General features: G+C 44.3%; 1 long non-coding RNA gene across 2 annotated transcripts in view; it reads left to right on the forward strand.

Annotated features, from left to right (window-relative positions):
• LOC138531582 (uncharacterized) overlaps positions 1 to 20358 on the forward strand; it is a 422412-nt gene extending 402054 nt beyond the window's left edge. Inside the window, exons 2-4 of one of the 2 annotated variants that reach the window (XR_011284854.1) lie at positions 3420 to 3620; positions 15757 to 16144; positions 16446 to 20358. This is a non-coding gene — a long non-coding RNA (uncharacterized lncRNA). Of the gene's footprint in view, positions 1 to 3419; positions 3621 to 15756 lie in introns of both variants that reach the window. The other variant, XR_011284853.1, reaches the window with a different exon arrangement.
• Positions 20359 to 22479: the final 2121 nt, after the last annotated feature.

Below are 22479 nucleotides of genomic sequence, written 5' to 3' on the forward strand. Positions count from 1 at the left end.
ACGGGTCAACAGTGCAAATTAGATAAATTATGGCATGGAAGGTTGCTCAGAACAATGAAAGCGGTTCAAGCCTTGCATCCATCATCTTTCCATGTTACCCCATGTTCCACCTCCAGAGTTACATTATTCATGTCCCCACCTAGATTTCTTTTCCCTTTCCTTAAATAGTTAAGTCCATTGAATAGATATTTGACCATAGCATGTAAGTGATCTTAGTTTGTGGATGTGCATGCTGCAGAGATATGGGTGCAAGCTGCAGGTGCACATGTTCTCCCTAGATGAGCCCACAAAGCACGCACACCTTATCAATATATGCATTATATATCTTGAAAACACAGTAGCACAATACACCTGGGACTTGCAGCGGGCACGTAAATCATGCTACCTGGCATCCTGGCCTCCACACTTCAAAGGGCTTCCCTAGCCCATCTCGGGGGCCATCGGGCAACCATGCTTCCAATATTTCTAGTACTTCTTCATGGTACTCGAATAATGCATCACTGTAAAATACTCGTTAGAAGAGGTTTTTATAATCTTCCATCTTTCTAGATCAGCATTCCACCTGGTCCATTGCCTACCACTACACTCTCACCCATACTTTAAAAAAAGCATATTCCCTCTACCACAATCATAATATTTTCCACATGTGGTAGTTCTGTGCATCCTTATCCTAGACCCGCTTCTCCCTGTGCCCAACGTTTCCTATACACCATTTTCTCAGACAAGCTATTGATTAGGAAAATGCCATGATGTGGTGTTTGGCGTGGTATAAAGCTTTGTAACGTAACATAAAATCTCCATTGATAATCCAGATGGCGGAACCTATGCACAGAGTAGTAGTTTAACTCTTGGCAACCTATTACACAGATAACATTGCAAGCAATTCACCATTCAATGTGATTCTGGGCTGATTACTCTGACTACAGTGTGTCACAGCTGAAAAGAAATTGAATTACAGAAGTGAATCAAAGAAGGGCGAGGCTGGACCAGCCCCAAGAAGCCAATGCTGGTCTGGACTGGAATGATCAGGCAGTAGTTACAAACGTGTGAAAGAATAAACTCCTGTTCAGAAGACTGTCACGAAAACAATGAAGACGTCAGAGGTTCATTAAATAATAGTATTTTAAATACACCAAAGATCAAAATCATGATCTTCAGTCACGTGGATGGATGAGAACAGGTACTCGTGACGAGCTACACTTACGCAAGGAGACAGAGCATTCTATACTCCCTCGTATTCTCCAGAGCAAGGAACATTTCCAAGGCCAATTTCAAATCCTTAATTGGCGTGCAGACCGCAAGCAGTGATGACATGCTAATTGGTGAGAATCTATGGTCAAGAGCATCACACCAGCACCTGGAGGTCAGCCTGTGTGCTGCTGGTGTATGTGGAAAAGTAGTGACAAATGTAAGGGTGCCAACCAATTATAGAGGGCCACGTAATAAAGAGCCCTGTAGTTTGTGTAACCAATGGGACATCATGTATTTGATGACGTCCATAGTGACCTATTTTTGGGGAGGGCTTAGTTGCCCCACCTGATACTAGAGACCCTATCACTCTCTTAGACAAGTATGGAACTTATACTTCGATGTTCCCTTAGACCCAATCATTTTCGCCAATATGTTTTGTAGTATGCCACGTAGGATAACATCAGCAATGACAAGTTTTTACTATATAAGATGTTTTTTTATAAGATTGGTTGAGCGAGAAGATCGATCAAATTGTCGATGTTCGTTGTAACTCCCTGTTTTTGACAATTGCAAATAAAACAGCTTTGATTTGCCAACTTCCTGAGTTAGTTTCATTATTGATGTTTGAGTATCTTCTGCATCCCCATCCATATCAAAGTATTAAAGGGCTGGGTCGAGAACCCCGGTTCAGGAAGAAGTTGTAAAGTAGCAGTTGGAGGCATTATCCCTAACTCCCGCCCCCTCAACGAAGTCATATTAGAACAGTAGGACGCGAGCTCTGTATGGGACCCCATGTGTTGTTCCTATACCGCATCAAGTGTATGAGAGACGAAATGCACTCAGACCGCTGACCCAAAGTTTTTCTCACACAAAGTGTGGAAGGGGGCCACGTGGAAGGATGTCAGCATGCACCATTGGATATCATGGATCGCTGAGTGAAACTTGATGAGGGCTGAGTGATGTCATAAAGCAAATATATAGAGCCATACTGAAACAATATGAAAATACTTGAGAGATGAGGTAACTGCAGTAATGAGAGAAACATGTACAAAACGATAAAGTAATCATGAATGCAAAAGAAGACAATGTAACTTGCTGACCAAAAAGTGTAAATACGCAGTAACGCAAGGTAGAAAAGACATATAGCTTGCTATAGAGGAATATATAACGTGGCTAGAATGACCATGATTTGAAAATGGATGCTTGCTCGAGTAAAGATTTGATTCAGCTACCTCAGAAACAGATCAAAGTTGAAGAGTCAGGGGATTCTATGAGAACAGCTTAGTGTGCAAAACAAAGAGGAGTCTATGTTGGCTTGGGATCAAGAATGCCATTTTTAAGGAATAACTGTTAAGGACAAAGAGAGGCAGACGGATAAGTCATGGATGAGACATATTTCTCTTGGATTAAAGAAGAAGAAAACATCTGCAGGAGCCAAGTATTGGACAATTAACAGTGTATACAGTCTATACAAGAGGGAGTCAGCAAGTCTCTAGAGGTCAAGAAGAGCAATGACACTCAGTATAATTAAATCAAATAGCAGTAAATAAGATGTCGAAATGGAAAAAATGGTGGTCTCTTTGCATGTGACTCAGAAGTCGAAAACAAGAGGTATTCATTAAGCCTTGGATGTAGATAGTGATGTGCTTGCACTCCCTCAAATGTCCCAGAACAGAGAGCAGGCCACAAGGTCAACTACAGATGGGAAACATTGGCTCATGGACAGACAGATGAGAGATGATGAACTCATTGGGAAAGTGGGAGTGATCTGACGTGATTCAAGCATCTGGGTTTGTTTTGCTTATGTGCCACTAGCCGAGCCAAAAGTCCAAGGTTGGGTGAGAATGCCAACCAATCAGTTTGTCTATGGGGCAACCTGCTATACAATGTTGCATAGACTAATCCGCTGGCATTTTGTTCGCTATAATCAGTATTATACATATTTAGAGGTAGTTTGAGGCATGCCTCACAGATAAGAGACAGCCAATGGTGTTCTAACCCCTATGGATTCTAAAAATATATATGTTCCCCTGACCAATCCCTCCTGCTAATAGGTTTTACAGTTTGCCACGTAGGATAATGTCATAGATGACATATATTGGGGTATAAGAACTGTGTGTAATCAAGTTTATGTGCGAGTGTGCAAGCATCAGTCTGATGTCTGTCATTTTACTTTGCCATATTCTTTGCGTATGTCTGGTTATTTGGTCTGTTTTTTCCCTTTGCAGATGGGGAGCAGGTGCATGTGGATCTAGGTCACCTGGCCTAAGCCCCGCCTACCTTCTTAGCCCTGCCTCTTCCTTTATGCGCTTAACTCTTAGATCAAGGGTGTCTCGCCTGTGCGTCTGAAGTGAAGGGCAGATGAAGAAAAGGGCAATTCCCGTTTGGACCTGGAGGACCCAGGACCCAAACCCCTGCTCAGACAGCAGGTAAGTATGCACCATTGCTGTTCTTTTTTCCATTACTGATTGTGCTTTGCTTACACTGCATGTATTTTCTCCTTTATATTCCTCCCTCATTTAGGTCCGCTTTCATCGATTCTCCTGTGTTGTTTTTTGTGGTTTTGTATTCACCTCACTGACTGCCCTGTCCTTTATTGTACTGCTGTTCTATTGCACTCTTCCTTCCTTCAGGTTCTGGTTTGCCTACTACTTTGTCCTTGTTGTTTTTGGTTTTGCCCTCTTAGCAAATCGTTCACTTAGCAAACTGTTCTACTATTGTCTGCGCTCTTGTCGTACTGGTCAATTGTCTACTATTGTCTCATCCCTCTTTGTCTTGTCTGCTTACACCCCTCCCTGTGTCCTTCCCTAGTGTATCAGCCCCTCCAAACACCCCTCTTCATCTCTTCTCTCCCTACCTACTCTATGGTGCTCTTTTCTCCTAGCTTTTCTAACTGCTTCTCTATCGACTATCCTGCTCTCCTCACTAAATCTGGTAGGAAGAATTTTAAAAAGGGCACCCTGGTCTCCAACCCAGGCCTCCCTATTGCTCACACCTATATCAGTGCTTCCTCTAGGCAAAATCTCACCAACATCCTTTTTGTCGTTCCCTCACCAAACCTATGGACTCTGCATATGGTCGCTGTGCTTTGTCCTTTCTCTTCTTCTCCCATTAATGGTGGCACCCAGTGGGAGGCCCTCCTGGCCCCCTTCCACTCCTCTAAAGTCATCATTAATATTTACCTCAATGGCACCATCTTGGTCCAAGGCCCTCAGGCCAACCTTCTCCTCTTTGATAGATGCTTCCGGCGCCTCATCAATCACCTGTCTTCTCCTGCTGTCTCCCCTCTTCCTTCCATGGCTTCCTTGCCTCCCCCCACTGTCTCCTCCTTGGCTACCTTGCCCTATCCGCCTTCCTCTTCTGCCCCCCCTTAGGCTTCTTCTACACCTCTGCAGGGCCTACCTCTGATTTGTACCCCTTCCCGGAAGTCTTTCAAGGATGGCAACCTTCTCCATATTGCGCCACTCAACTCTTGCTCAACTGTCAAACACTCATCTGACATCTGCCACCTCCTGGAAGAGCTGGACCTTGATATCCTCAGTCTCACCAAGAAATGATTCACGGCCAGCTCTGTCATGAGCTTTGCCCAGGTTGAACCGTACCAGAGGGGATGTAGCCCTAATCTTCCCAGAGTGGATTCCTGCCTCTGTCATTCCTATGCAGGCCTACTCCTCTTTCAAATGCCTCATATGCAGGCTCTCTCTCTCTCCTGGCCATTCCCTTACTGTGGCTACCATCTACCGGCCATCTGGTTAGATCACCTCCTTCCTCTCTGAGTGGGCAGACCTCTCCTCCTCCCGCCTGACCTCGACCACTCCATTCCTCCTTCTTGGAGACTTTAATATCCACCTAGATGCTTCCTGTCCTTCCTCTGGACTCTTTCACGACCTCTGCGACTCTCTCTCACTCTCGATCCTCCCCTCTGGCCCGACTCATTCTTCAGGGCACACTATGGATGTTCTGATCTCTTCAGACCTTCCTCTTTCTATCCCTCTCACCATTCCTCTCTCCTGGAGTGATCACTTTTTTCTTTCCTCTCATCTCACCCTCTCTACCCCTCAGGTCAAGCCAACTCTAGCACTGCTACCTACCTTCTCGGTTATCCTACCTATGAAGCATGTGTCAGTTGAGGCTTTCGCTGACACTTTCTCCCCCTCTCCTCCCCCTTTGGCTGACGCACACCCTGACACAGCTCTTTCCATGCTCCACTCTACTATATCTGATACTCTTGATGTTCTTGCCCCGGTCATGAGGATCCGCTTCAAGCCCAAAGCCAAGTGCAACTCCGGGTATGACTCAGACCTTGTCACCCTTAAATACAAGTGCAGGGTGGCTGAGAGGAAATGGTGTGCTTCCGGTACATCCTCTGACAAACTGACCTGCTGACTGCTACAAAGGCAATACCGGCTCTCTGTCCACACCAGGAAGAGAGCCCACATCCAAGCCCACATCTCTGTAGCCTCCGAAAAACTCAGCCAAGCTCTTTAAAATCTGCAAGGAGCTGGCCAATCCTGCTGCAGTCACTATCTCTCCTGTCCCTTCCCAGACCCCCTGCACGGCCCTGGCTTCTCATTTAATCTATAAAACTCAGGACATATTTGTCCTAGCTCTCTTCCTCTCCCCCTCCTGCCTCTACTCTCTGCTCTTCCTCTGGCCCCTCTTTGTCCAACCCTCCTCGCTCCTTCTCTGCCTTTCCCCTATCCTCCCCAGATGAGGTTTCTAGACAAGTCCGATCTATGAAAGCCTTGTAAAAACAGGCTCTTCCCTGTTCCTCCCAAACCATAAAGGACCACATTGACCCACTGCCTCCTGGTCTGGCTGACTTCTGCAACCACTCCATCACTGGAGTCTTCCCTTCCCCCCTGAAGCACTCTCTTGTGCACCCTCTTCTTAAGAAACCCTCAGCCGACCCCTCCTGCCCGGCTAACTATCGCACAATCTCCATCACTCCTTTCCTGGGGAAACTCTTGGAAAAGCTGGCCATCTCCCAGCTTAATCTGCACACTGAATCGGTTGGTTGCCTCCATGACATCAGTCTGGCTTCAGAGCTGCCAGAAGCACGGAAACTGCTCTCCTGAACATCTGTGAAGACCTGCTCTCCAACTTCGATTCTAATACCCTCTGTGTCCTCATCTTACCTGATCTCTCTTCTGCCTTTGACACGGTCAACCATGCCATTCTGCTCAAACGTCTGTGATAACCTGGGTATCAGGGATCAGGCCCTGGTCTAACTTGGGTCCTTCCTCTCCTCTATCACGCTCTACCTCTGGTGTTCCCCAGGGGTTTAACCTCTCTCCCTGGCTGTTCAATCAATACCTGGCACTTCTTGCCCACCACATTGCTGTTCTCTGCCCCAACTTTCAGTGCTATGCGGGTGACACTCAGCTCATGTTCAGGATCCCCTCTGCCACCTCTTCTCCATCTCTCATTTCTGACTGTCTATCTGCTATCCAGGAGTGGTGTGCCGTCAATGATCTCTGCCTTCATACCAGTAAGACAGATTCTCCTCATCAGCACACCTGCTCCCGCCTTTCCTGTCACTCTCTGGCCAGCCTCTCTTGGCCCTCTTCCTGCTCCCAACTGTGAGGCTAAAAACCTCAGGGTCATCATTGACTCCACAATCTCCTTCTCTCCTCACATCTCTGACGTCTCTAAGAAGTCACACTACCAACTGCACCTCCTCAGAGGCATTCTCCCTTTCCTCTCCTTCCCCCAGAATCTCACTGTCTCCAGAGCTCTGGTTCTCTGTAGGCTGGACTACTGCAACATCATCTTTTTAAATCTGCCTGCTTCTACTCTCCGCCCTCTGCAGCTCATCCAAAACAGCACTGCAAGACTTGTCCTTGGCCTCAAGCCCAAGGATAGTATCTCTCCAGGACTGAAATCTCTTCAGTGGTTGTGAGGATTAAGATCAAAACCCTCTGCATTGTCCACAAGGCCTTCTGGGGACTGAGGCCTCAATACCTTCAACTCCCTCTTCGTAATTATCTTCCTTCTCTAGCCCTTCACTCCTCCGCCTCCAACTCCCTCAGGGTCAGTCGCTTCTCCAAGCAATGAGTTGGTGGTAGATCTCTTTCCTCGGCTTGGGCCTCCCACTTGAACAGCCTCCCAGCCTCTCTGAAACTTGAAAGAACCATCTCCGGTTCCTGAAGCACCTCAAGAACTTCCTCTTTGCTTCTGCTTTCCCTCTTCCTCTCCCATGCTGAACTCCTGGTTGAAATTGAAACTGCACTTGTCACCTGGGTGCGCTCCGATCTCAGACCAAGGTCCCCTCCCCGCCAGTTCCACTCCAGCACTGGTTGCCCCCCTGGCAACCCTTGCACTCGGGGTCTGTTTCTGTATCCCTTCAGTCCCCTACCAGCACTTGACACTTGTTGTCTGCACTTACCCTTGCACTTTCCACCAGCTGGCCTCCCTTTTTATTTATTTGTATTGTTAAGTGACTTCAATTCAGCACTCCAACTAAGTCAATGCCTAGTCTGGTATGCCCAAGGGAAGCCCTTATTTATATATTGTAATGACAAGTTCATAGATCTGGATGATAAACCCTTGTATAATGCCCCTCTCTTTGAATCCCCCTGACCTCACTGAGCCAAGAAGTAGGTTTGTTTTGCAAATTAATATTTATTTGAAAAATTAAACACTATATATATATATATATATATATATATATCACACTTTTATGAATAAATGACTATTTGATAGCACAGTTATGAATATGACAGTGATCAGCAATGGATAATATTACACTAGCACACTTTTTTTTAACCACTTAGGAGTTGGTATAGAATGGATAAGGTAGCTGAGAATACTTTATGGTTTCAAGGAAATGCAATGATGGAAAAGAATGCAGCACAGAAATAAACTGATATGGTTTCAACAAGAGATAATATGATCACTTTTTCTTTTGACAATTCACTCCCCCCCCCATGCAATATAAAGAGATGGAAAAGATAGCACACAGTTTTCAGGAATACAATCAAACGCAATACAAATTCTAGTTCCCCCCCTAGCAAGCTTGGAGCAACCGGTATGCTTTTAAAACATGCAGAAATACTTTTAATGTGATTTGCAATGAAGTGAAAATATGCTAAAAATGATTTTAATTCCCTCTAGGAGATTCAGGGTGACAGCTACTTTGTATTAGTTCAGGTCAGCAATGATTCCTGAGGGATTATCAGCTTGAAAACGAATTTCAGCAATGGAAGCAAAAGACAGCTATTATTGACAGGTGAAGAAGTTGAGTCAAATTGCAATTCGTGGCACTTTTTCCGAGTGCGTCGAGCGCGATTATGGAAAAAAATATAAGGAGTATTTTTGGGCCTGTTTGAAAGCTTAGTATCTTAGTTTTGAAATGAAATTTAAATCTCACTCCTAGGACATGTGGTTCAAAAGATACGGACGATTTAGTGGAGGTAGATTCTCAGAAATAAAGTAAGATTCAAATGACAAATGACACTTTCATAGGTTTGAAATCACAGAATGGACATACGATTTCTATGCAGTTCTAAATAGGTGGAAATGGTTTGAATTAGATTATTTTAAACTAAGAGATTGGTTTTGCACAGCTCTGGCTGGATACTCACTCCTAATTTTGGAAGGAATGGGCCTCGTCACAGATGTGGTCAACAGGGTTAGCTGCAGTTCTCTGTGCTCTCCGGGTCGGGATCTCTGGTTCTGGCAAAAGTTCTTGGCACTGCACAGCAGTCTGGTCTGGGTCAGGTCTGCAGTTGGGATACAGCTCTGCTTTCTGGGTCTGGTACTGGCACCGCGGTCTGGGTCTCTGGTTCCAGCAAAAGTTCTAGCCAGAAGCGAACAACACCGCCCGGCTGTTGAACAGTTTGGTTAGGTGGCTGGATTCTGAGGCCTGCTGAGAAGGATTCAGCTTTTGGACTAAGCCTCTCTGCTGCAAGTTCTGAAGTCTGAATTCTAAGTTCTGGTTCTGGAGTCTTCTGGCAAAGCGCTTCACAAGAAATCAGTTTGAAGTGGAAAGTGAATGTCTACCTGGGTCTCAGTGGCTCTATGTCTTTTCAAAATGGGTGGGAAGGCTGACTTTCTATGCCCAACCCTCTGAGGATCCTGATGGGCTGTAGGATTCTCTGTCGCCTGACTGGGGAACTGAATTGTGAGTCATCCCATGTCATCAGGCATCATTTTTATGGCATACAGAAAGAACACTCCCCTTGTCACTTTGCACACAAATCTATTTTTGACTTAAATGCATATTTAAGTATTTACAATTTTTCTAATATTCTATGTCCAGTTAACATATTTTCTGTAGCGCCCAACCATCCAATCCTTGTCTTTGTAAGATGTTGTGTTCACTTCTGAAAGAATTCTGCCCTTTTCATCCTGAACACAATCTCTAAACCTTTCCAGAATGTACGCAAATGTGCGCAAGGAATATGGGCATCAGATGATGAAGTGTTAGATTTTTAACACAGACATTTGGAGTAATACCCTATTTTCCGCCACTACCCCCCACAACATACCACAGAGTCCTAACACCTCTTAAAATGTGTACAGAAAAATCACAGGAATAATGATATTATTGATATCATTTTGACAATTATGTACTATGAATTATCCATCTTTCTAAAATTATGCTCTGGCCCAGAGGGGTGTGGTTTCCCAAAGCACATGGGGAATTTCTGGTTTGTCCACTTCCTCCAAGCTCAGCTGGCTCACAGAGGCAGTGCCCCTCCCATTTCCTTCCAAGAGGAAGCCATTTACGACCCCCTGATTTAGCAATTGCTTGGAGCAAAGGGAAGTTCATTGTTCTGTTTTCCTGCAGTCCCAGGTACCCCTCCCCTGATTCAATCAGAGAGGTGTAATCTCCTTTTGGTGGGGCAGCAGAAGGCAGGCCAGGCCTGTGAATGCAGTTGCTGGGCAAGTTTCAACTCCTGTCGGGGGTAGTTTCCGGGCAGAATTCAGTCCCTTTAAGCCAGGCTTCAGCCAAAGGTCACTTTTGTTCCCACTTTTCTTCATTCAAATCAAACTTACAATTTTGACACATGCAGCTAGAACGCTGATTCTAAGTTCAAAACGATGACATTTAAACAGTTGCAACCTATGTGACACTCAAAAGTAGGTCACTCATTTATTTTAAACATTACGATTTTAGTGGCTTTAAGTCCCATTTCACTTAAGCTGCTGACATCCACAGCTCAGCCAGTTTTGTTATGAACATTATTTTAGGCTCTTCATCTTTCCAGATTTGTTATGCACACAAGACTTCATTCTCCCAGACGTCTGCTGGTGTTCAGTAAGATTTTTGAATATCTTGCAATGTTTGAAATAGGCATTTTGAGCTTTCATTCAGAGAAACAAATGTGATTTCAAATCACTTTTTGAGCTAACAGGCACTGCTGTTTTTCCTTTGGCACCACGTTTCACTCATGGCGCTTCTGGCCCAACACGCTCGCACTGGTGGGTGGCAGGTCAGGCGACCATTTTGGTGTGCGCAAAAACTGCACGGGTTTCCTGGATTCTGGCGCAAATGTGGGCTTTTCGGCCATCTTGGATTTTCTAAGCCCACAGCACCAAATGTTGCAGCACAATAACTTGAACGTGGGTCAATACACCTAACAGTATTTGTTTTATTTGTTCTAGTGTGTGATCCCATGTACTGCACTGCCCCGTCCCTTTTCCCCCTTGCATTTTTTCCCTCCCACCTCCCCTGCACAATCTCAATGTCAGCTGACTTAGTAAGATCGTGGTCTGTCTTCCCTTTGTTCACCCTCCCTTATCTCGTCGCACCTTGAAACACTTGTGTATAGGCGTGCTATAAATGCCACATCATATTATATCTTTATTGGTAATTCCATCAAGAACAAGAAATGCTTCAAGTGCTAAAGCACAAAGTGATAAAGTGTTTTATTCATAAGTGTTTGCCTGTTGCCAGGGTTATGGAAGGGGATGTCTTAAACTCTGATAAGGAGTATTCATTTCGGAGAAAACAAAAGATATACATTTTTTAAATACATTTAAAAAAAGTAAATTAGTTATTCTGTGTCTAAGGCATAGAAGAAGGAGTTTTGCCCTGAGGGGCACTTAGTTAAGAGAAGACGGATCTCTGTTCAGAAGTAGGTTAGGAAGATTATTTATGAAGGTTACCTTGTTCAGGCAGGGCAGAAAGATTTATGAAGAATACCATGTCATAATTAGGTCAGGATGACAGCTGTGGGGTTTTTTTGTTTGGTTTTATTGTCTTGAGGGTGCATCCACATGTTTATTTGTGTAGCGTTGGCAGAAGGTATCCGTCAATAGGAGGTTCTAACTAGGATTCAGAGGATCAGCAGGAGGAGTTTGGTTGCTGGTGGTAGGGGCATGTAAATTGTGGTGAAGTGATGGAAAGTGTTTGTTTTCCAGTGGTGAAGGGCAACAGCCGAAGGGTGAGAAGTTGGCTTCAGGTTGTGAAAACAGGTTGTATTGATCCATATTAGAAGCATGTGGAGCTTTGGTTTGGCCTTCAGGGCAGCGTTCGGTGAGTGAACAGCATTTGTGGTGCGCACCCCATTTAGCGAAGCAAGAGAGGCTTGTGGAACCGTTTGAAGAGCGTTGAAATTTGGGGAATACAGATTTATTGTTGATGAGAAATTTTGAAAGTGAAGTGTAACCATCTTGTGTACAAATCCTCGTTTTTTGGTCAAATAAGTATAGTCAGTCAAAGGTGTGACGTGCCATGGGAAACACTCCCTTATGCACTTGTGCAAGTCCCACCCACAGTACAAAGCCAAAATGTGCAAATCTAACATGGAATGGGCTTGCAAAACAGCAGGGAAGATGGTTAAAGCCTGTCCCCAGGAGGGCAGTCTTGAAATCTATGCTGCAACACATGACCACATATTCACATGCCGCCTATAAGGGAAAGTAGTTGAGCAACAGGTTAGCTATTCTGGAGCTATGGAACATGTATAGGGACGAGGTGGAGGATCCACCCCAGAGGGACTGTATACCCAACCAGCACGATGTAGGGGCGAAGTGCCCACCGCTCCTCCTCTTCCTCCCCAGAGCACCGAACTACCAACTGAGGTGCAGGGATTTCACCAAGTGAAAGAATTGAAAGCAGCGGTGGGCTATACTAACCCCATATATGGACCCCTGCATACAGTAGCAAAGACACAATAAATGGAGCCACTCAGAGTAATAAAAAACCAGGGCTCATGCACAATGAATACAAGGAACGTGCAAACGCAGGTGAAGCTAACAGAGAGTGACAAGGAAGGGATGACAAGCAGTCAGAGTGAATGGATAAGAGAACAGATTTTGCTCCAACTAGATGGGAAAGGCATGGGCGATACAGAGTACCGAGAAAATGAAATGCAGGAGAGGAAGGACAAGGAGGAGGAAGACGTATGTCAGAGAAGGAAGTTAAAGAAAGAATGGAAAAGGCTGTAGAAGAGTTGATGGAAAGGTAAGAAAAGAAGCAGCAGGAGAAGAGAAGGAGGGAATTAGAAGAAGCTGAAAGGGAGAAGGAGAGAAGACAGGGAGAGATTGAGAAAACAAAAGGAGGAAGAGAAAAAACAGAAGAAAGCAGTGAAAAAGGCATGGAGGAAAGTAGAGGAGGTGATAGAGAGGAAGTTGAGTAGACAGAAAGCGGAAAGACATTGAGAGACTCATTAAAGAGTATATGCTTTGAGAGAACGAGAAAAGTAAGGAGCAGGAGTGGGAAAGAGTGGAGTTGGGAGAGGCGCTTTAGGGAAATTGAGATAATTAAAAATTACACACTTCCTGATGAAGATGAGGGAGCAGGGATATGGAGGAGGATTGGGACACTGTATTGAAGTAGGAGGGATAGTAGTGCTACACTTAAGGTGGAGAGGAGCACAGCAGGCTCTTCACAGAGGGAGGAGCGGAGCTCAATGGAAAAGACAATGAAGGGACTGCACAGGAAAGATATACAAAAACGATTGAATTTTGAGAATGAGGAAGATGAAGAAAGTGATGATAGTTGTCGGACGACAGATGAGGAAAGGAGGGAAAGTGAAGATGAGGAGGAAAGAGGAAGCATGCGCAGTCCTTCTGCGGGAGCAAGCCCAAACCGGGAGAGAGAGAATGGTCCGAGGGGTTAAAGATAACAGGGAAAAGCAAAACCATGCAACAGACAGTAAATGCTCAAAGGGACGATCAAACAACTTAGAAGATGTTACCCCATACTCTCAGCCGTTGAGAGTATTACCGTGGTGGAAGAGGCTTAGCATAACCAAGGCATTTACTCAAACAAAAGGCATGAATGAACACAAAATAACATAGAGTTGACGCAATTCCCATTGCTAGAAAAGGGGGAGGAAGGTCACAATATATACCATGGCCACAAATGGACAAGGATAACTTGAGATGTAAATTACCATTACTAACAGCAGGGGCAAAAAATGGATTTATGAGCTAGAAAGCAGAGATGACGTTAGCAGTGGGAGACTTAAAAAGCATGCTTGCTGCCATTATTGGGTTGAGTGCTGAAGACATTTGGACACGGGCGGGCTACCCTGGGGTGATGGCACAAAATACAGCTCATGACGGGACACCATTTAATAATTGTAGGGCAGCCCTATGGATGACCCTCAGAGTACAGTATGCCGACATGTCAGACAGGAGTTCAATAATGACCCACAAGATGAGGTAAGAGGAAGACCCAGTTGAAAATATACAAGAGATTAAAGAATGTTGACACCTTGAGACTAGTGAACCATGGGATAAGACAATAGCTATTTTTGATCACATAATATGCCTGGGATTACCCAAGCCAGTGGACAAACAGCTGAAAAAATTAGTGGGGATGGAGGCGAAGCCATGGACAGAAATTCAGTGGACTATAGTCCACCATTGTCGGCAGCTGCAAGTGAACGCTAGAAAGAAATGTGAATAGAGAAAACTCGAAGAAGCAATATTAGTCCAGAAACAACTGTCGAAGTATTCGATGTTGACAAATTGAGAGGGAGTGGCTATGCAGGACACACAGCACTATCAGCCAATGGCAGGAGGGAGATTTGCAGGAAGTGGAGAGTACAATTACTGGCCCTGGGGAAGGATTTCAAGCCCCACAAGGGGGAGGGTTTATTGGGGGACAGCCCAGAAATATGGTCCCACCTCAGCAATGTTGGGCATGTGGGACAATGGGCCACATAGCCTGGGGTGTGTAGACCAGGGGGGAATGCAACAGAATTGGAAGAACTGAAGAGGGGGGATGGCCTACTGAGTGGGACAACCCAACTATTATGCCCAAGATCAGAGTATCAGTCATACTGTTAGGACTCACCGCCAAGGCAACACACCGTTGGAGGGAGAGCTGAATCAATGAATCCTGAACTGTAGCTGCAGAATTCTTCCTCATATTGTAACCCTCTGCTGTGGATACAAACAGACATGCAGTACTAGCATGTTGGAAAAGGAGGGGAGATAACTCCATGCAGACAGCACTCCAGTGCAACACGCATCCTTATTGGAAAGGCTTATTAAGGCACTACAACTCCCAGTGGCCTTAGCGGTCGTTAAATGTGCAGCTCACACTAAGCAAACAGATTAGATCTCTTGAGGGAACAAAACCGCAGATGCAGAAGACAAAAGGGTTGCATATTCCCCAGATATTCTGAGTTTTGATGCTAGGAGTATTCAAGAAAAAGTAGTCCCAACCATGTTGCTGCAAGAAGGGTTTAATAAATTATCGATAACCCAATAAATAGAGATTCAAAGCAGTGCACTACAGGACGAGCAGGAATTAGGGAAACAGAGGAGGTGTTTATCCCCTACAGAGGCATTATGGTGACAAAATGGCACTCGAAAGACAGTGATGTCAGTAGCATTATTAATGGTTACGCTTGAACAGCTGCATTACCCCACGCGTGTAACTAGGTAGAGTCTTGCTACAACTATTGCGGAAGACTGGTTAATTCCAAATTCACTGGAGTAGGTTGCACTCTTTATGGTAAACTGCACCGTGTGTCAAAGGTTTACTGCTGGGCATACACTGAGAACAATTGATGGGGTAATACCTCGACCAAATGTTTTTTTTCAGCATTTACATATATGCTGCAAGTTTGTAATGAACATAGGTGTCTATTAGTGGTGGTGTGTCCCTTTTCTAGGTGGATCGAGGCAAGTCCATGTACACACCCACTTGTGCAGCAAAGCTTTTAATGTGCAAAGTCTTCCCAAGATGGGGTGTGTGTGAAGTGCTGAGATCCAACAAAGGGCCACATTTTGTTAATGAGGTATTTGAACAAATATGGCTTCTCCTGAATATTAAAAAAAGTTTTCTTCTGCTTATCACCAGAATATGTGAGGAACACAATGGCCTCCTTAAATAAAGGATTGCTAAGATGAAATTGACTGAGGAAGGGATGGCTAGACTGCCTACCCTTCGCTTAATATGCCCTTCAGAATCAGCATGGATCAGACCATCACCACACCCCTCATAAGTTAGTGACAGGGCAGCACATGAGAATGCCTCCTCCATCTAGGAGTAGAAGTGCATAGAAGTGATGCCCAGAGTGTAGCTAAAACGTTAAGATGATGAATTGCATGACTATTTGACATGCATGACCTTTTGCATCTCTCTCATTTCAGATCAACTCAAGCACCAGGTCTCAGAACACAGATGAAGACAATTCAACAACCAGCCCAACTGAACTTTTATCGGCACTGAAGTTGTATGTTGGGGATCTAGTGCTTATTAAGAATTTGACTAGAATGTCACATGAGCCACATTTTAATGGCCCCCTTTGTGTTGAAAATATAACCACTTTGGCTGTGAAGGTCCCAGGGAGACGAGTTTGGCTTCACTAAGGAGATATAAAAGTCTACAAAGGTGAGTCCCTCCATCCCACCGTTGCTGATCCAGAAGCAAGACAAGAGGAAGAATTTCAGTGTGTACAGACTCAATCGATGAGAAAGAAGAAGGATGATAAAGCAACGACCAGCGAATGATGCATATTTAGATTGGACTAAAATTCAGGTGATACTCCTTATAGATATTTTAGCAGGAGTGCAAGGAATTGATGAGAATTTTCGTATGCCAAAATTAACTCTAGAAACACATTGAAGCATCAAAGTTATGCCTGAACGTCAGTTCTTGATCAGAAATTGGAAACAAGATCAGTATCCGGAGTCATTTCGTGGTGCATATTTGTTGTAAAGAGTTAAACATATGGTACTTACTGATAGTGATGTGCATCAGCTTGTGCTTCCTGCTCTTGTCAGAATATTTGTTGTTGTTATTGTCAGAATGTTGATATTCACTTTTTTTTTTTTTACAGGATCCTAAAAATTGCCCTGTGATTAGAAGGCTTCCAATTGCAATCATGGAGTACATTTTACAGTTACAAGTGTAAAGAAATTTGATAAATTGTATAAAAGATGAGAAATCTGGAAGTTGGCATGGTTCTAGATAATGAACAACAAGTACCAGGATGGCGCAAAAGGTGGTTGCCTATGTTTTTGTGTATACTACATACCTGCATGATTAAACTCTTTGTCTTTCCTTTTATTCCTTCTTTTTCACAGTCTCTATCATACTAGTGCTCCCTCTGAGGCAGAGGTCTCTATGGTTCCCCCCACTATGGAAACTGATTTTGATTAGCTTACTTCCACTGAGGTAGAGCCTCCTATGGTTCTCCCCACTGTGAGAACTGTTATTGATTTGCTTCATAAGTATTATACAAACACAGGGCCTCATTACGAGTGTGCTGGTCCAGTAACAATGGTGCCAGTAAGCCTACCAGCACAGTTGTTAATGGACCGGCAGACTCCGAGTCTACTGGTGGGTGCCGTCCCGCTTGACAGATCTGCCCTAGCGGGTGGGACGGCACCCACCCACAGACTTTCACGGAAGCACCGGCACAGTCATTAACAGTGCCGGTGCTTCCGTCATGCCCATTTCCATTGAGTCTTCTCAGACTCAATGGGAATGGGTATTAATTTTCCAGCGCCTGACTTCCAGGAACACTGGGGTCGTAATCCCCCAGTGTTTCTGTGAAGCCAGGTACTGGAAAAATTCACAAGTCTGGGCAGCAGCCTGCCGGTTTTACCGGCACAGCTACCGCTGGACTCGTAATGAAGCCCACTGACTTTGTGAGACATAAGAGAAGTGCAGAGGAAGATAATGTGGGGATAAATACCTATCTAGACTATGCAGCATACTTGGGTAATAACATGTGGTATCAGCACATGAAAAATGCGGGAGAGCGTACATCTAAGGAGAGTTGGTACGTCTGCGCTCTCATACCCTATGCCATGAATACAGTACAAACTTTCAGCTCCAGAGAAGTTCCATGAAGCCAGATTCCTCATTCATCTTGCAGCATGTATGACCAGACGACAATTCCAGGGAAGTTGGGCCACTTTGCGATGGAGGTTGAAATGGTTGTTTACATTCCAGGATGATTATATCAAGACTACACAGATGGAAAAGGAACCTGAATGGAAGAGCAAGATGCTTACGTATCCTGCGACAGGACAGGAAGAGGCAGTCATTGCAGAGATGAAGAGACTGAACTGCCCCGATAAGACAAAAGTAGCTGGATGACCTGGATGTTGGGAACAAAATCAAGTCTTAGTCTGTGGACAGGTGAAATCCAAGAAGAGATGGGAAGAAGGACTGATGTCCTGCACAGCTCATCTACTGAAGTCTGAATATGTGCAAAAGTTACAGAGAGTAAATTATGGGTGTTTGAAGTCATGGGCTCAGCATGCCAAACTATTGACATGGGTAGAAGATACTTCAGGTCCAATGGGTGTGATCCCATTGGTGAATGCGACATTGTGGTTTCGAAAACATGGAAAGAATCATGTGGGAGACAACAAAGACTGCAAAACTACTGTTGACATTTCGAGAATGGGAGCAGGGACAGCCGTCCTAATGGATCGATATTGGGCTTGTGGGCCTAGGGCCTACATGAAGCTGCCCAGGGACTGGGGAGGAACATGTTCCTTGGTGGGCATCCATTTTTCAGCATTAGTGATACCTTAGAGTGACCTGAACATTGGAGAGTTTGCCAAAGTGGTTGCCCATTTGAAAAGGAGAAGATCGCTTGAATTTCTCTATCAAAACAGAAGAGAGAGTTACTTTTCACCCAAGTCAATTGAAGCATATGAGTCCATTCCTTATTTGCAAGACTGCTTCAATATTTACTGCTATCTTCATGCCTGGGAACCAGACAATGCCCAATGCCAAATGGTTGCAAATTACCAGATGGGCACTTCTGCAGACAATCAACACCACCATAAAGGGATTCAATGCTATCAAGGAAGTGCTGAGGGCCATACGACTAATGACCCTGCAGAACAGATATATCCTTGATAAGATCACAAGGATGGAAGGAGGAGTTTGTGCCAAAAGGAGGGCATCATGTTGCACTTTCATAATTTGTCACGATTACGAGAATGAGACCTTGACAGAGGCCATAACATTGTTGATGAACGTGCATAACCAGATGGAAGACGAGACAGAGGACGTTACGGATTACAGTTGGTTTGCTTCCATATTCTCATGGATTCTCCAGTGGATGGCAACCATCTTCAAGTTTCTTGGAGCAGTATTAGTGATGGTGATGTTTGGATTCTGTGTGATCAGGATAATAATTACACAGTGTAAGAAGACAGCTAAGAAAGTTGTAGGGATGAAGATCATGATTGATGTTGAATCAGGGTTTGGACCCAAGGAATTTACAGATGAAGATGTCAGAAAATATATAGAGGCCAGCATCATGGCACCTGAAGGAACGAAGTTCCTATAGCCAAAGAATCACAAGAAGTACATCGGATGATGGGTCTATTGTAATCCGAATGGACCGTGCAGCTACATGACCTGGAGTGTGGATAAACATGTCAAATCAGCCGGCACCCTGAGGGCGGTGATGAAGATCTAGGCTTTAAAGAGGCACTTCATCAAGAGAAAGTATCAAGATGTGGAAACAATTGAGTAGGTGGTCGGGGACACAAACAGAGGGGTGAATGTAGAGGAACAGTTACATGCCTCTGTAGGAAATCCTGCCCCCCTACATCCTGTATGTTGGAAGCCTGAGATTGTGCCATGCTTGACACCGGCAGTTGTGACCATACCATGGTGACTATTCGATAGACAATACCCGCTGTGAAAACCCTATCAAATGTATTCCCAAAGGGACAATAATGTGAGGGAGGAACTCGCTAAAGGAATATAAAAAAAGAGCAAGAAGAGGAGCTGGTGATGTCACAAGAGACGAACGTGATGCCCTGAGAAGACTGGCTGAAGAAAATATATGGACCTTATAGAAACTGATGACGAAGTTAAGAATCGAGTATTCTTTCATATGCAAAAAGAAGATTGCACGTGTGTGAAGCACTGCAGAAAATGCACGGAGTTCAATAACTGTACAAATGCAGTAACACAAGTAGAATAAGTACTCTTTGAAGCTGGCTATACATAGTAAATAGACTGTAGGCAGAGTCGCCATTGTATAGAAACTGGACATCGGTGTCATGAATGGAGCGGATGGAGTAAGCTATGGAGAGGAAAGGTGGAGAGCTGTGTCACAGTAAGAATTAGCTGAGATTGTGGACACGAATTGCGAGGCTGTTTGGTCTGGTGTCAAAGTTAAAGCAGCCAAGGCTGGTTATCTATTCTTGAAGGTGGTGAACATGAGAAGCGGAATCACCCCTTGTTAAGGTGCAAAGAAAACACTAAGCGTGCCAAGTTTGATTTATTTAAGACATTTTAATGCTGCAAAATGGACTAAATCATGGTTTCCTGTCATGTGAGCCAAGGATAAAAATAGAGTTGAACTTGAAGTTCGAGAACAGCTATAGTGCGTGCCTGCCCTACCTGGTATTACCAGAGACAAGAATACTTTGCAAGGCCAAGTTTAAAGACTATGCTCGTGACAGAAGGCATGGGTGATAAGACATTGGGCTAATTGGGTGGGGAGGTAAAGTCAAGTCCACCTCCTGGCACCTGGGTTTAAGCTTACGTGCTGCTGAGTGAGCTGAATGTTCCAGACGTGGCCCGAGCGTGCCAACCAATTATAAAGGGCCATATAATGAAGGAAGTTTGAGAGCCAATGTTCTACTGTGTATTTAATAGTGCTGAAGATTATATGTTTTCGATGTAGGCATAAATTGTCCATCTGACGCAAAAGATCCAATCACAATCCCACCCCTTATAGAATGTATACTTTGATGTTCCCCTTGAGCCCATCATAGGTTTTTCTCATTTGCCACGTAATATGACGCCACGTATGATGAATTTCTGGTATATAAATGTGTTTTTATGTGAAATTTACTTCGAGCTAACGTCTGTTGATGCCCGTTGAAACTCCCTGTTTTAGACAACTGATATTAAAACAGTCATCTTTTCCATCTTCTCGAGTTGGATCAATTATTTGGTGTCAGAGTTATTCTGCATCCCCATCCATTGCATGCACGTTATCCAAAAGGGCCTTACGCTCACAATTCATTCATTTGCATTGAGTAAAAGAGTTTAAGAGAGGTAGAACACCAAATGTTGCCTTACTAACAAATGTGAAAAAACAGTTTATTTTTTAATGCGTAATACTAGCAGTACTCAAGATATTTTTGTGAGTATCAGAGGTTGAGAATCAACTGGAATGTGTAAAAGAAACAAAATTATATATATATATAATGTTTAGTGAGTTTTGCTGGGTTAAAGGACAACGCAATGAGAATGCACGTTTGCAGCACATGGACTGTGAAGATGATTGTTGAAATATATTTTGCATTCTGCATCTCTAGCTCTTTACCCTTCTAGTGTTACAGGAAGCAGCCCTTTACCATGCACACTATCCAATGTATGATATTGCTACCCCGTTTCCCTAGCAAATGAAGTAGTAACACAACCCCTCAACCACAACCCCTCAACCAGTTACACCAAAGAAATAAACCATCTCAAAAGGAGCATCAGTAAAACTTCAAAAACATACAACTGCATATGGCCAATTCGGCTCACGTAACCTTTAATATGTATGTGGTACCAGCAGGTGTCGTGTGGGGAGAGGGACATTGAGAGAGAGCTACAACGGGTGTTGTCTCATTCCGCATGCCATGACTTCTTCTAGGACATTTGTGGCTACTGAAATCCCAGCGACTAGAGGGCAGTGCCTAATGCATTTGCCACTCTGCACCCCTAGGGGCCAGGTCCAAGGGAAGTGGGTGACGTTATGATGGATGTCGCAGAAGACGTTCCCTTTTGAGGATAGTTGCATAACAATAAAAGCAATGATAGATGACTACTGGAGCAGGGATACAATGATACAATACATACCGGATGTCCCAAACAGAGGGGAAGCTAGTATAGTGATCCAAAAGGAGTTTCCATGTCCAAAACAGGGAGAAGAGAGGTAGGAGGAATGCCTGGGTGTTGGGAAACATTGCAATTACTGATATATGGACAGGTGTTTAGAAGAGACGAATGGGTTGAAGGTTTGATGGGGGGCAAAGCCCAAGCACTTTTGATGGTGTCCGTGGAAGTGGTTCAGACAGAGAATGATGATTGCCTCCAAGAATAGGCAGAATACTCCAATTTTCTCATGTGGGTAGAAAACGAAGCAGGCCCCGTGCCCATAATACCCCTCAAGAATGCATCACTATCTTTCCATAATGATGGCCTGGTAAAGGTTGGAGCAAATGCAGGGTGCAAACGTGTATCGAAAATACCTGGTATGAAGGTGGGCACTAAAGTGCTCATGGATCACTATTGGGCCTGCGGCTCCAAAGCTTACATGCAGTTGCCTCCGAACTGGGGAGAAATTGTTCCCTAGTACTACTAAACACACCAGCCCTGGTAGTCCCACAGAAAGACATACAAACAGATGGGTTCCCCAAAATGGATAAACACCAGAGAAGGAAAAGGTCTCTGGAACTCAAATGGGTAAAAAGAGGCAATTATGTCTTCGATAAAATGGAAGCAGCACTTAATGAAATACCAGAGCAACACACATTGTTTAGCAGAACAGAAATGTTCTTCACTTATGTTGTTCCTGGGATACAAACAAATGTAAATGTCAAATGGCTACAATTACCCATTGGGAGCTGCTACAATCAATCATCTGCACAGTGAAGGGGTTTAACGCCATAAAGGAGGACCTCATAGCCGTGAGGCTCACGACTCTTCAAAATAAGTATGTCATAGACCTGATCGCAGCTATGGAGAATGGTGTGTGCACAAAGATCAGTACTTTCTGTTGCACGTACATACCTGCCAATGATTAAGAAAATGGGACCTTCACAGACACCATAACACTATCAGACCTGCACGTTAAGATTGAGGAGAAACCAAATTCAGCAGGGGAGGATGAA

Source organism: Ambystoma mexicanum, chromosome 1q (genome assembly GCF_040938575.1).
Source record: "Ambystoma mexicanum isolate Mex_15411 chromosome 1q, UKY_AmexF1_1, whole genome shotgun sequence".
In the NCBI taxonomy this organism is placed as follows: domain Eukaryota; kingdom Metazoa; phylum Chordata; class Amphibia; order Caudata; family Ambystomatidae; genus Ambystoma; species Ambystoma mexicanum.